At 41.1% G+C, this 12,932-nt stretch overlaps 1 protein-coding gene across 1 annotated transcript in view; it reads left to right on the forward strand.

Moving 5' to 3' along the window:
• Nucleotides 1-12,932, forward strand: part of NHSL2 (NHS like 2) — a 268,115-nt gene that overhangs the window by 137,114 nt on the left and 118,069 nt on the right. The gene's annotated exons all lie outside the window — the stretch shown is intronic.

The following is a 12,932-nucleotide window of genomic DNA, read 5'->3' on the forward strand; positions in this document are numbered from 1 at the left end:
CGCGGCACGTGGGATCCTCCCAGACCGGGGCGCGAACCCGGTTCCCCTGCATCGGCAGGCGGACGCGCAACCACTGCGCCACCAGGAAAGCCCCCATGCATTTCTTTATGGGTTTATTCAGCAAACATCTGTTAAATGACTATCGGCCACTGCTGGTGTTGGGGGAACCAGCAACCCAACATGGCAGCTGACCCTCCCACATGAACTCCTTCTCTATGTCTCTCCTCCTCCCTTCCCTCACCCAACTCCCAGCCCCTTTGATAGGGAAACAGGCATCAGCTTCTAGTGCACTCAGGTGACCTGATGAGGGCATGATAAGTGCTGACATTGTTGGCACTAGAGTGGGTATATCTCACCTGACAGCAGTCCCTCTTGAAAGAAACTTGGGGCTGGGCCCCAAACATGACCTCAACCACTGGGAAGGACTTTGAAGGTCAGGAAGCAGCAGGGACACAGAAGTTCAGCCTAACCCCTCCCAGACAGAAGGGGTGGTCCAGCCCTTCTCTGGACATTAAGGGTAAAGCTGGGCCCCTGGTTGGGCCTCAGCAACATACGTGGGCCAAGGATCGGTTGGATTTTCCAAGAGCATCTGAGGACTTTGTTCTTTGTGACTTAAGCAAGTTGTCATAATTTGGGCAGGAGGCATGCTGGGTTCTCAGCCACTAGGCTGTTGAGGAAGGGGTGGGGTTGGGAATACTGGTTCTTGGGTGGTCTTTGGGTGTGGAAGGCTTAGGCATGGCAGAGACAGGCTTGTGTGCACACGTGTGTGTGTGTGTGTGTGTGTGTGTGTGTGTGTGTGTGTGTTATAGGAAGTAGTCCCTAGGAGAAAGAGCCTGGCAAAAGCCAGGCAGGAAGTGTAACCCTTTCCAAGTAGGCTTGGGATTCAGGACTGGACTCATAACTGGCAGGTTGCACAAGGGCCCTGTGAATACAGTGAAAGAGCAGTAGATCCAGTGCCTGGGCCTGCTCACCCTGCTGGAGGGAGAAACTGGAGGGGCTGAGTGGACTGGTGAGTTCCATGACTTCAGCTGAGGGGGCTGAGTGGGACTTCCAGGAGCTACCACTACTCCACTTAAAAACAACTCCATGGGCTTCCCTGGTGGCACAGTGGTTGAGAGTCCGCCTGCCGATGCAGGGGACACGGGTTCGTGCCCCGGTCCGCAGTGGTTGAGAGTCCGTCTGCCGATGCACGGGACACGGGTTCGTGCCCCGGTCTGGGAAGATCCCACATGCCGCAGAGCGGCTGGGCCCGTGAACCATGGCCGCTGAGCCTGCGCGTCCGGAGCCTGTGCTCCGCAACGGGAGAGGCCACAACAGTGAGAGGCCCGCGTACCGCAAACAAACAAACAAAAAACTCCTCATAGCAATATCTGTCTACAATGCACTCTGGGCACTTGGGCTTGAGCTGGGCTTATCTGAGGGGCTATTTCTGAGCCTAGAAGGGAGATGGGGACTAGACTGTGTGATTTCTTGAGGCTATGATGGTGACGCTCTGCAAATTTATCCTCGTCCACCCTTCAAATCCCACCGCGGTTGCTCCTGCCTCCCCATGAAGGGCTATCACCGAGCTACACCGCCTGTTCCCACAGGTAGGCCCCCTGCCCTCTCACATGCTGTGCCCACTTCCTGGACCCTGGGGTCTGCCTGCAAGCTCCTGTCATTTTTTCACAGAATAAAGCTGCTGCCGCAAGCAAGTTGTTCAGCTGGGTAGCTGAGGAGAGAGGGGCAGGGAAAGCAGAGGAGGACAGGAATTGTGTCAGGAAGGTTAAATGCCAGCCAGCATCCTAAAGATAAAATAGGGAGCTGGGCCTTCCCATCTAGGGCAACTTCATGGAAGAAGTTCAGTAAACGTTGTTTTCTCTCTGAGGGTGCATTTTGGAGAAGCACTTTGTTTCCTCTCCATTTTCTCCACAAATTGATTGTCTAAGAAGGGCAGGTTTTGTGAACTACTTTTTTAAAGTGGAGAAAATCACCCCTTCAATGTAAAGCTAAGTAATTCCAGTAAAATGATCCAAGCAAATGACGCTTCTGCCCAAGTATGGGAAAATATCCGTCCATCTCTCTCCACTTAATTAGAAAAATGATCTGCTGGGTAGTGAGTCATGCTGCCCGTCAGCAAACAGCACCATCCCTAGCCACAGAGCCAGGAATAACGTAGGTGAGAGATGACAGCAGCCGTGATGAAGAAAAGACGTGAGGGGACTCGGATTCTTGATGCCAGCAGCTGTTTGGACCACCTTTGCCCCCTCCTGCGCAATAGATAATGCACTGAACTGGGCTGCCTCATCATCCGTGACGCATGCAGATCAGTATGGCTGGGGAGCGTCAGTGCAGCTTGATTAGTGGGGTCTCTGCAGGGGGGCACTCAGGATCAATCCACAGCTCTTTGCATAGTCTGGGAGTTCCTTTTTATTGAGTAAAACATACATACAGTAAATTGCATACAGTTCGCTAGTTGTAAATGTGCAGCTCAATGGATACACAGATGTATACATCTGTGTGTAACCATAAGCCAAATCAAGATGACATTCGCAGCACCCCAGAAGGCTCATTTTTTCCCCTTCCACCTGGGAGTTCTTTATTCACATGCACCTAAGTGCTGCAGCCAAATGTCTTGGATCAGCAGTGTGCTGGTAAATGTTTAACAGCCAGTTCTGGTGTTTGTGGGGGATGCCCTGCTTTGTAGCATTTGCCAGTTTTTCTGGTGTAGATATTCCTGCCATGGCTGATTTCAAGCTATGAACAGTTTAACGACTGATTTGCAAAATTCTGAAACTTTAACAATCAGCTATGGTGAGCCAGGGCAAACTGGCTCCAGCATACCAGTGGCTGTGATGTGGGCTCAAAGAGAACTGGGTCCATACATCTACCCAGCCCACCTGGGATAGGTGAAGCTGGGCACTCAGATACTCCCGGGTGCAGCCCCCTTAGTTAAGAGAGAAATGGTCACAGGATTTAAAGTGACCTCTAACTTCTTTTATGCATGCACCAGACATCAGTTGTGCCTCTATTCTAGAGTCAGGAACATGAGTAAGCCATGGTTATGTCTCTCAAGGAGCTTCCATAATTTAGCACCTGGAGGGAGAGGCAGGCATGTGGAGGTATGTATGCAATAAAGCGTTCTAGGTACTGGGGTAAGAGACTCATGGGACTTATTGAGGGCACCGAGGAAGGCTCATCTCTGCCTTGGAATCTGAATTTCTTACCCTACTTTGGGAAGTGCCTTGGGGTTGAGGAAAAGAGCATCATACACGCCTGTCTTGGATCCTGATTCTACCTCTTCCATGCTATATGATCTTGAGTAGGTCATTTAACCTTGCTGAGCTTCAGGTCCCTCATCTGTTAAATGGGAGTAATAGTAGTACCTGCCTTACATAATTATTTTGAGTTATTAAATGAAATAATTCATTATAGCACTCAGCACACAAAGCACTTAATAATTATTAGCTTCAATTAGGAATTATTAGCCACTAACTTGAATAAGCTCTGAGTCTCTTTAAGACTTATTTTCTTCATCTGTGAAATGAGAAAAAAAAATACCAACCTTGCCAGGGTTGTCTTGAGATTTAACTACAGTCATGTAGGTGAGTTGTCTAGCCCAGAGCATGTTCCCAGCAAATACTGGTTTCCATCCCTTACCTGCTTTCTGATAAACTGAGTATGAACCTCTCCCCAAAAAACCCAGCTCTGATATCTTAGGAAATAATACATCAAGTAAATATACCAACCCCCCCTTTTAAAATTTTTATTTGGAAATAATTATAAATTCACAGCAAATTGCAAAAAAAAATGTACAGGGGGTCCTGTGACCCTTCATCCAGTTTTCCCTGATGTTGACATCTTATATGACTGAAGTACAATGTCAAAATTGATATTGGTGCAATCCACAGAGCTTATTCAGATTTCACGTTTTACATGCACTCCGTGAGTGTGTGTACGTATTGTGTGTGTATGCAATTTTATCACGTGTGTAACCATCCCCAAAATCGAGGTACAGAACTGTTCTGTCACCACAAAGATCTCCCTGGTGCTACCTCTTGATATTCACACCCACCCACTCCCCCCATCGCTAACCCCTGGCAACCAAGACTCTATTCTCCATCTATATGGTTTTGTTATTTTTAAAATGTTATATAAATGAATTCATATCATATGTAACCTTTCGAGACTGGCTTACTTCATTCAGCATCACTTTCCTGAGATCCTTGCAAGTTGTTGCATCTATCAATAGTTCACTCCTTTTTATTGCTGAGTGGTATTCCATGGTATGAATGTACCAGTTCATTTAACCATTCACCTGTTGAAAGACATCGGTGTTGTTTCCAGTTTGGGGCTGTATGAATAAAACTGCTATGAGCATTCATGTAACAAGTTTGTCTGTGAACATAAGTTTTCATTCCTCTGGGATAAATGCCCAAGAGTGCAGTTGCCAAGTTGTATAGTAATTGCATGCTTAATTTTTTTTTCCATGAGGATTTTTTTAATTATTATTATTAATTTATTTATTTTTGGCTGTGTTGGGTCTTCGTTTCTGTGCGAGGGCTTTCTCTAGTTGCGGCGAGCGGGGGCCGCTCTTCATTGCAGTGCGCGGGCCTCTCACTGTCGCGGCCTCTCTTGTGGAGCGCAGGCTCCAGACGCGCAGGCTCAGTATTTGTGGCTCACGGGCCCAGTTGCACCGCGGCATGAGGGAGCTTCCCAGACCAGGGCTCGAACCCGTGTCCCCTGCATTGGCAGGCGGATTCTCAACCACTGAGCCACCAGGGAAGCCCATGAATATTTTTTTAATTGAGGTATAGTTGATGTACAATATTATATAAGTTTCAGTTGTACAATATAGTGATTCACAATTTTTAAAGATTGCATTCCATTTATAGTTATTATTGGCTATATTCCCTGTGTTGTACTATATATCCTTGTAGGCTATTTATTTTATATGTAGTAGTTTGTACCTCTTAATCCCCTATCCTGTCCCTCTCCACTTCCTTCTCCCCACTAGTAACCACTACTTTGTTCTCTATATCTGTGAGTCTGTTTCTTTTTTGTTATCTGTTTCTGTTTTGTTACATTCAATAGTTTTTTTTAGATTCTACATATAAGTGATATCATGCAGTATTTGTCTTTCTCTGTCTGATTTATTTCACTTAGCATAATGCCCTCCAAGTCCATCTATGTTGTTGCAAATGGCAAAATTTCATTCTTTTTTATGGCTGAGTACTATTCCATTGTGTATGTGTGTGTGCGTGTGTGTGTGTGTATACACAACATCTTCTTTATCTGTTCATCTGTTGATGGACACTTAGGTTGCTTCCATATCTTGGCTATCATAAATAATGCTGCTGTGAACATTGGGGTACATGTACTTTTCAATTTAGTGTTTTCCCTTTTTTTGGATAAATAGCTAAGGGTGGTACTGCTGGGTCATATGGTAATTATATGTTTAGACTTTTGAGAAACCTCCATACTGTTTTCTTTTATGGCTGCACCAATTTACATTCCCACCAACAGTGTGTGAGGATTCCCTTTTCTCCACATCCTCACCAACATTTTTTATTTGTGTTCTTTTTGATGATAAACATTCTGACAGGTGTGAGGTGATATCTCGTTTGCATTTCTCTGATGATTAACAATGTTGAGCATCTTTTTTAAGTGCCTGTTGGCCATCTGTATGTCTTCTTGGGAAAATGTCTATTCAGGTCTTCACATTTTTTAATCAGGTTGTTTGGTTTTTTGATATTGAGTTGTATGAGCTGTTTGATATTAACCCCTTATTGGCCATATCATTTGCAAATATTTTCTCCCATTCAGTAAGTTGTCTTTTTGTTTTGTCAGTCATTTTCTTTGCTGTGCAAAAGCTTTTAAGTTTAATTAGGTCCCATTTGTTTTCTTTTGCTTCTATTTTCTTTACTTTAGCAGATAGATCCAAAAAAGTACTGCTACGATTTATGTCAAAGAGTGTTCCGCCTAGTGGCTGTACCAGGATTTGGTGTGGTCATTTTTTTTTAAGCCACTCTGATAGGTATGATATCTCACTGTGATCTTAACTTACATTTCACTAATGGCTAATGATGTTGAACATCCTTCTCATAGTTTACTTGACATCTATATATACTCTTCAGTGAAATGTCTGTTCATGGCTTCTGTCCATTTTCTAATTGGATTGTTCTTTTTTTACTGTTGAGTTTTGAGACTGCTTTATGTATTCTAGCATCTAGATATGTGGTTTCTTGGATATGTGGTTTGCGAATACTTTCTCCCACTCTGGAGCTTGTCTTTTTGTCCTTTTCACATGGGCTTTTGCAGAGCATACATTTTAATTTTGACAAGATTCAGTTTATCAATTTTTCCTTTTATGGCTTGTCCTTGAGATGTCAAATCCAAGAACTCTTTACCTAGCCCTTGATACCAAAGATTTTCTCTTTTTTTCTCTGAAAGTTTTATAGTTTATATTTACATTTAACTCATCATCCATTTAGAGATTCTTTTTTCCCCCCTGGGGAGGTCAATTCCTTCAGTACCATTTTTTGAAAAGGTTATTCTTCCTCCATTGAATTGCTTTTTCACTTTTGTCAAAAATCAGTTGGGCGTATTTTGTGGGTCTATTTCTGGGTTCTCTATTTCATTTCATTGATCTGTATATCTGTCCCTCCACCAATACCACTCAGTCTTGATTAATGTAGCTATATAGTATGAGTAGAGTGAGTCCTCCCACTTCACTCTTCTCTTTCCAGATATTTTTAGCTATTCTAGGGCCTAGTGCCTTTCCACATAAATTTTAGAATAAGTTTGTCTATATCTACAAAAGAATCTGTGGGATTTTGATAGGAATTGCATTAAACCTATACCTTCGGTTTGGGAAGAATTGATATCTTTACTATGTTGAGTCTTCCAATCCATGATACAGTATTGTCTCTCTATTTATTTACGTCTTTAATTTCTTTCCTGATCGATTTAGTAATTTTCAGCATAGAGATCCTGTACAAGTTTAATACATAAGTATTTCTTTTTCTTTGGAACAATTGTAAATGATATTTTGTGTTTTAAATTTGGTTCCCACATGGTCAATGCTAGTATACAGAAATGCAATTGTCTTTTCTGTGTTGAGTAAGAGTGGTAAGAATAGACATCCTTGCCTTGTTCCTGATCTCCAGGGGAAAACAGTCTTTCACCATTAAGTTTAATGTTAGCTGCAGATTTTTTTTGGAGGTGTTCTTTACTAAGTTGAGGAAGTTCCACCTCTCTTCCTGGTTTTCTGAGCATTTCTATCATGAATGGGTGTTGGATTTTGCCAAATGATTTTGCTTCAGTTAATCCGATCATATGATTCTTCTTTAGCCTGTTGATATGGTAGATTACATTGATTTTTCAAATACTGAACAACTCTTGCATTCCTGGAGTAAACCCCCACTGGAATAAAATATCCACTTTGTCATGGCATTTAATTCTTTTTCTATATTGCTGATTTATATTGCTAATATTTTGTTAAACATTTTTGTGTCATGTGTCAATTCATGAAGGATATTGGTCTGTAGGTTTCATTTTCATACTGTCTTTGTCTAGTTTGGTATTGGGGTAATACTGAACTCATAAATGATTTACAGGAGTGTTCCCTCCTTTTCTGTTTTCTATAAGAGATTGTGTAAAACTGGTGTTAAATTTTCTTTAAATGTTTGGTTGAATTCTCCAGTGAAACCACCTGGGCCTGGAGATTTCTTTTTTGGAAACTTTGTAAATTTTGAATTCAATATTTTAAATCATTATAGGACTATTCAGATGATCCATTTCTTGATTAAGCTTTGGTAGTTTGTGGTTTCGAGGTATTGATCCATTTCTTCTAAGAAGTTGAGTTTATGAGTGTGCAGTTGTTTTATAATATTTGTTTATTATTCTTCTAATGGTTTCAAGATCTGTACCAATATCCCTGTTTCATTCCTGATATTGGTAATTTGTGCCTTCTCTTTTTTACCTTTGTTATTCTTCCTAGAGGTTTATCAATTTTACTGATTTTTTTAAGAACCAGCTTTTTGTTTCATTGATTTTGATCAATTGCTTTCTCATTTTTCAATTTCATTGATTTATGCTCTTATCTTTATTATTTCCTTCATTCTTCTTACTTTGGGTCTCTTTTTTTCTTCTATGTTCTTGGAGTAAGAACTTAGATTATGGATCTGGGGCCTTTCCCCTTTTCTAAGGTAAGCATTTAGTGCCACAAATTTCCCTCTAAGCACTGCTTTAGATGCATCCTACAAATTTTGATATGTTGTATATTACTTTTCATTCAGTTCAATGTATTTTTTTATAAATTTATTTATTTATTTACTTATTTATTTATTTTTGGCTGCGTTGGGTCTTCACTGCTGCCCATGGGCTTTCTCTAGTTGTGGAGAGCAGGGGCTACTCTTCGTTGCAGTGTGTGGGCTCCTCATTGCAGTGGCTTCTCTTGTTGCGGAGCACAGGCTCTAGGCATGCAGGCTGCAGGAGTTGTGGCTCGCGGGCTCTAGAGCGCAGGCTCAGTAGTTGTGGTGCATGGGCTTAGTTGCTCCACAGCATGTGGGATCTTCCTGGACCAGAGCTCGAACCTGTGTCTCCTGCACTGGCAGGCAGATTCTTAACCACTGCGCCACCAGGGAAGTCCAGTTCAATGTATCTGTTAATTTCTTTTGAGACGTCCTCTTTGACCCATGGATTTTTTAGAAGTGTGTTGTTTAACTTCCAAGTGTTTGGAGATTTTCTTGTTGTCTTTTTTTTATTGACTTGTAGTTTGATTCCATTACAGTCATAGAATACACTCAATATGATTTCAAATATTTTTAACTTACTGAGGTCTGTTTATACATAGTCTAGGATATGGTTTACCTTAGTGAATATTCCATGAATGCTTGGGAAAAAAATGTATTCTGCTCCTGTTGGGTGGAGTTTTTCATGTATGTCAATTAAATCCTATGGATTGATTGTATTGTTGAGTTCTTCTGATTTTATGTCTAGTAGGTCTATCAATTATTGCAAGTGGAGTGTTTAAGTCCCCAGCTATAATTGTGGATTCATCTATTTCTCCTTTCACCTCTTTTAGTTTTTGATTCTTGTATTTTGCAGCTCTGTTGCTTGATGCATCCATATTTAGGATTGCTGACTTCCTAATGAGTTGATCCTTTCATCATTATGTAATGTCTTTCTTTTTCCCTATGTAGACTTGAAAGCAAAGAAAGTAATTTTCTTTGCTTTCAAGTCTACTTTATCTGATATCAATATAGTCTCTCTTGCCTTTTAAATTAATGTTTGCATGACATATCTTTTTCCATCTTCTTACTTTCAACCTACCTATATTGTTATGTTTGAAGCAAGTTTCTTGTGGACAACATATAGTTGGGTAATGCCTTTTAGTCCACTCTGCTAATCTCTATCTTTTAGTTTTAGTATGTAGACCATTTACATTTAATGTAATTATTAATATGTTAGAGCTTAAGTCTGCCACTTTATCTTTTTGTTTGTTTGTTTGTTTTGTTTTGTTTGTTTTTTTTGTTTTTTTTGTTTTGTGGTATGCGGGCCTTCCTCTGTTGTGGCCTCTCCCATTGCGGAGCACAGGCTCCGGACGCGCAGGCTCAGAGGCCATGGCTCACGGGCCCAGCCGCTCCGCGGCATGTGGGATCCTCCCATACCGGGGCGCGAACCCGGTTCCCCCGCATCGGCAGGCGGACGCGCAACCACTGCGCCACCAGGGAGGCCCCTGCCACTTTATCTTTTGTTTTCTATTTTCCTTTTCCTGTCTTCATGTGGGTTACTTGAACATTTTTTAGAATTCCATTCTGATGTATCTAAATGTCTTTGAGTGTATCTCTTTGTGTAACATTGCTGAAGGTATTTATAGATAGGTAGATAGATAAATAGATATAGATAGATAGGTAGATAGATAGATATCTCATAAGATGTAGATATAGATATAGACCTTATCACAGTTGCTAATGTTGTCATTTTACCAGTTCAATTGAAGTGTAGAAGCCTTACCTCCCTTTATGTCCTTTTTAGCATCCATTTATAATTGTCTTAAATATTTCCTCTAGATACATTTAGAACTATGTCAGACAGTATTATAATTTTTGCTTCAACCATAAAACATAATTTAGAAAATTTAAGAGAATCTTAAATCTATTGATTTACCCATATTTTTGCTTATTCTGTGCTTCCTTCCTTCCTGATGTTCCAAAATTCGTTCTTTAATAATTTCCTTTATATTTAACGAATTTCCTTTAGCTATTCTTTCAGGGTAGTTCTCCTGATGACAAATTCTCTTAGTTTTCCTTTCTCTGAGAATGTCTTGATTTCCCCTCCATTCCTGAAAGATATTTTCATTGGATATAGGATTCTAGGTTGACAGCTCTTTTCTTTCAGCACTTGAAAAATGTTCTACTTTTTCTGAACTCCATGGTTTCTGATGAAAACTCTACTGTCAGTTGCATTGTTTTTGCACTATGGGTAATAGATTGTTTTTCTCTGACTGCTTTCAAGATTTTTTTTCTCTATATTTAGTTTTCAGAAGTTTATTTATGGCTTGTCTTGGTGTGAATTTCTTTGGGTTTATCCCATCTGTGTTTGCTCACCTTCTTGAATCTGTAGGCATATGTCTTTGACCAAATCTGGGGAGTTTTCACCCTTTATTTCTACTCTCCTTCTGGGGCTCTGATGATATTAATCTTAGATCTTTTGTTATTGTCCCACAGGTCTCTGATGCTCTGCTCATATTTTTTAGTCTACTTTATCTCTGCTGTTCAGATTGTATAATTTATGTTGTTCTATCTCCAAGTTCATGGATCCTTTCCTCTGTCATATTATTTCTTCTACTGAGCCTATCCAGTGAGATTTTGTTATTGTATTTTTAAGTTCTATAATTTACGTTGGGTTCTTTTTGTATCTTCTATTACTTTGGTTGAAATTTTCTATTTTTAAAATTTTTTCAGTAGTATTTGTTGAAGCACTTTATGATGGCTGCTTTAAAATCCTTGCTTAATAATGCCAACATCTGATTCATCTTGATGTTAGCATGTGCTGATTGTCTTTTCTCATTCATGTTGTGATTTTCCCGGTTCTTGGTATGATGAGTGATTTTTTTTAATGTGTCCCAGACATTTTGGATATTATGTTAGGAGACTCTAGATCCTATTTCAATCTTGTATTTTAACAGGAAGTAATTCTGTTTGGGTTTAATGGGCAGGTCCTGGCCTAATTCTGTGGGCTGTGGTTCCAATAACAATTTAGTTTTTAGAGCCCTTGCACTACTATTCTGGTCTTTTTGTTCACCCTACTGGTGAACAGTAGAATGGGAGTAGAATGCACTTCTTTACATGGGAGTAGAATGCTTCACATGGGAGTAGAATGCACTTCTCCAGGACTGATACTGTTATGTGAGGGTGGGAGACACCAGGCCTGTGAAGGAAGAAAGCTCTTTGCCAGGCCAGATGTCTGTGGACCTCCCACTTGATCCCTACTGGTGCCCCCAGTGGTGGCAGAAGGTGCTTCCCCAGGCCTCTTACCAAGTTCTTCTTGGTAAGCAGTGAGAGATACCAGATTGCAAAGCAGAGAATGCCTCACCCAACCAACTCTGTGGGCAGCCCGGTGCCAACAGGCTTCCCACTCAATCTCTACTAGTGCCATCAGGGAAAGAAAGGCTTACCTAGGCTACCTTCTGTCACTGGGTGGGCGTCTGGGAGTTGCTGGACCTGGGTTGCCTTCTGCCACAAGGTGGAGGGTTGAGAAATGCTAATCAATCCTGTTTAAGAATCCAAACCACCAGAAAGCTCAAAGAATCCCAGTTTGCTTTGGCAGCATAGGACTTATACTTCCAGATGCAGGGTATGAGAATGAGGTCTGGGACCCTAAGACCTAGTCATACTTCTTGTCTTTGGACAAGTCATTTCACCTGTCTGAGCCTTAAGTGCCTCTTTTGTAAAATGAGGTGAAGGTTGTGTGAAGGTTTAAATGATCTGTGGTCTGTAGCAGGCCCTCAACAAAGAAGCGTGTGTAAAAGGATGAGGCAGGGGCAGCTCAAAACACTTTTTTGCTCCATATTTTCAAAATTGTAAACTCTTTCAAACATACAGCAAAGTAGACAGGAAAATGTCAAATCTTAACATTTTGCCACATTTGCTTGAGATCTTTTCGAAGAAACAGCTCATTACAGATCCAGCTGTGAGCCCCACCCCATCCTGGCCTGGAGGAAGCCAGTATCCCAAATTGGCTCTTTCTAATTCCCATGCATGCTTCCACCACATACATATGCATCCATAAAAATATATATATTGTTTTTTTTAACATCTTTATTGGAGTATAACTGTTTTACAATAGTGTGCTAGTTTCTCCTTTACAACAAAGTGAATCAGTTATACATATACATATGTTCCCATATCTCTTCCCTCTTGCGTCTCCCTCCCTCCCACCCTCCCTATCCCACCCCTCTCGGTGGTCACAAAGCACAGAGGTATCTCCCTGTGCTATGCGGCAGCTTCCCACTAGCTATCTAATTTACATTTGGTAGTGCATATATGTCCCTGCCACTCTCTCACTTCGTCACAGCTTACCCTTCCCCCTCCCCACGTCCTCAAGTCCATGCTCTAGTAGGTCTGTGTTTTATTCCCATCCTACCACTAATCTCTTCATGACATTTTTTTTCTTAGATTACATATATATGTGTTAGCATACGGTATTTGTTTTCCTCCTTCTGACTTACTTCACTGTGTATGACAGACTCCAGATCTATCCACCTCATTACAAATAACTCAGTTTCATTTCTTTTTATGGCTGAGTAATATTCCATTGTATATATGTGCCACATCTTCTTTATCCATTCATCTGTTGATGGACAGTTAGGTTGCTTCCATGTCCTGGCTATTGTAAATAGAGCTGCAATGAACATTGGGGTGCATGTGTCTTTTTGAATTATGGTT

Source organism: Physeter macrocephalus, chromosome 21, assembly GCF_002837175.3.
Source record: "Physeter macrocephalus isolate SW-GA chromosome 21, ASM283717v5, whole genome shotgun sequence".
NCBI classification, from domain to species: Eukaryota; Metazoa; Chordata; class Mammalia; order Artiodactyla; family Physeteridae; genus Physeter; species Physeter macrocephalus.